Below are 2,931 nucleotides of genomic sequence, written 5' to 3'. Positions count from 1 at the left end.
ATGCAATTACAACGAATTTTAACATTACAACCCTTATTGTAATGTAAATAAAGTTTAAGTAAAAATCATCACATTTATAATTAAAACCTCTTCAAACAGGCATCTCAAAATCCTAGACATGAATACTCATTACAAAAAAAAGTAATATGAAAATAATGACATAATCTTCTCACGCCACTAATTTCAAACAAGAAGAAAGAGTAAGAAAAAAAACCACTCACAGAGCACGAAAAAAACATAAAGGAAAACTTCATTGCATCAAAGAAAATCCACTAAATAAGTGTTTACAAAATCATAAGATAATGAAGAACACAATAATTAGCTTTTTTTTCTTTGAAAGAAAGATGAAGATCTCTCCCACAAAGTCTCCCATTGATCCAAGCAATGCTAGTACAAATCTTTACAAATTCTCTTAGAATTACTGATATACCTAAAATATATAGTTTTTTTATATACATTTTTAAACCTTTTTTTGAGAAATTATGCTTTAATGAAAGGTATTTGTGTGTTTTTCTTTCAGGTACAATCAAATAGAAGAAAATGCTAAAAGGAGTGAAAAAGGGTCAAATTTGGAGCAAAAATGAAGAAAGGTGCAAAAATGAACTGGGGCACCTAAGCGCCCAAGTTTGACGCCTAAGTGCCAGAGGCTTCCCACCTAAGCACCAAGTACCCCGTGTTTAAGCACCAGAAGCAATTACTTGATGGTTTATTTAATTTGAGCAAATTTTTGAAGAGGTGTTTGAAGAAACCCTTGATTAAAACATGGGAAATAGCCCATGGACACGAAAATTCATTCAATTGGATTTTAAGGAAACAGCTTCTAGAAGATTCATTGAATGGAGACATCTTTTTGAAGAGGCACCAAGACACCCCTTAGATTTTTATAAGAAAAAAACTTAGATTTTTTAGAAAGAGAGTTCAGCCACCCATCAAACTTTATAGCCATCATCTATCTACATCACCGCTGCTACCGCCCATTGCCATGCCGCCGCCGCCAATCGCCACAACCGCCGCCGACCATCACCACCGTCGTCGCCGACCACCTTTATTTTATTTTATTTTATTTTAAGTGTTATTTTGTATTGTGAGAGAAGGATGAAAATTCAAAACTTCATGACATTTGGTGAAGAGAATTTGAGATAAGTGTTTATCTTTGTGTGCATGATTTTAATTTAATTTGAGATAAGTGTTTACCTTTATTTTAAACTTCATGACATTTGGTGAAGAGAAAATTCAAAACTTCATTACACTTAGTTTTAATTTAGATTTCTTGTTTGTGTGCATGATTTCTACTTTTAAAACTCATGTGTGGTTGTGTTTTCTCCATATATTCTGAGTAGTTATCTTTATATTTTTCCTTAAAATGATAAGTGATTAAATATTTAAAGGAAGTTGTGTGAAGTATTAGAATTCATTGTTGGAAGAAGTTGTGATGATTCAAAATCTTGAACTTCATTTTCTTCCTGATTTGACCAATTAAGATGTTAATACATGTTGTGAGAACATGTAAGATCCGAGATGGTATTGTATTAGTCAACAAATGGTTTGAATCACATATTGATTTTATGAATGAGAATGTAGTTGATGGGGTTGAGTGCAAATAAATAGAGAAGTAAACCTTTTCAAGAGTGTAGAATTAGAGGACTTTAGGGTGACAGGCTAAAACCCCCAATTTGATTTATAGTTTTAGGTTTTGATACGAGATGTTAGCCCCCAGGTGGAGGGAGAGGAGGGAACTCTAGAGTGAGAGCTAGTATTTTTCCTGTCTAGCCGGTCTTCAAGACTATTCAAATTATAGATTAGCTGATGTTCTTTATAGCATCTTTAGTAAGGGTAAAGAATATTATTGCTCATATTTGGCACAACACATTTACCATACTTTCACAACAAAATTTCTATATTTATCTCTGATTCATAATAAGGAAAAAATATTTTATTTATATTACCTTAATCTTGCAAGTATTTTAGTTAAGTTAATTAGTTGCTTACTTTATTTTCAATTATAAAAAATTACGAAAAGAATCAAACTTTCATTCCTATTTTAGCACCTTAAGTTTAAGTAAGAATACAATACTAAGTAAAATTTTGTTATCTAAATTTAGTCCTTCCTGTAGGTTCAATATTTGAGACTTAATAGGAAAGTTCTATATTACTTGATAACGATACATATACTTCAGTAGTATCCCATATAAAAATATTATAACTGCATTCTTATTTGCTTTATACTGAAAGATTTACCTAGCTTTTCCTTTAGATCAAGTTTTTGGCTTTTTTGTAAACTAAGAACATCTATTAAAGAAATTAATTATATAATTGCATACATCGCATTTTACATCAATATATATAGAAAATCAGGATCAAATTTTTGGCGTCATTGCCGGGGAGGAGGAGAAATATAATAGTAATTTGCAAAAATATTTTTAAAAGAAGTTTTCAGAAAACAAAATTTTTAGTAAGTCTTATTTAAACTTTAAGATTTATTTTAGGAATATTGTTGTGTGGTTTTTATATAAAGTTCTTGTTTGTGTGTTTTTATTTTTCACTTTATTTTATTTTATGTGTTTTATAGTAATGTATGCATAGTTCAGGTTACACGAGACTTTTGCCTTATGATTTTGAATTAGAAAAATACTATTAGAAAAATTAAAAAATTAAAAATTACTGAAAATTTTCAAGAAATAACAAATCAAAATAATCAAATATTGAAGAATTTAGAACTTTAAAGATCATGCAAACCCTACGGTGGATGAACTTCAATGTAGTATTCTAGAGCCCACTCTAGTGGCTAATTCATTTGAGCTTAAACCTACTATTATCTAAATGATATCAAATAATCTGTTAGAGGGAGCATCAACTGAAGATCCAAAGTTACATCTTGTCAATTTTCTAAAATTGTGCGCTATATTTAAATATGATGGTGTATCAGATGAT

The sequence above is a fragment of the Phalaenopsis equestris genome, unplaced genomic scaffold, assembly GCF_001263595.1.
Source record: "Phalaenopsis equestris unplaced genomic scaffold, ASM126359v1 Scaffold000459, whole genome shotgun sequence".
Classification (NCBI taxonomy): domain Eukaryota; kingdom Viridiplantae; phylum Streptophyta; class Magnoliopsida; order Asparagales; family Orchidaceae; genus Phalaenopsis; species Phalaenopsis equestris.
Note: the sequence above shows the minus strand (reverse complement) of the source record.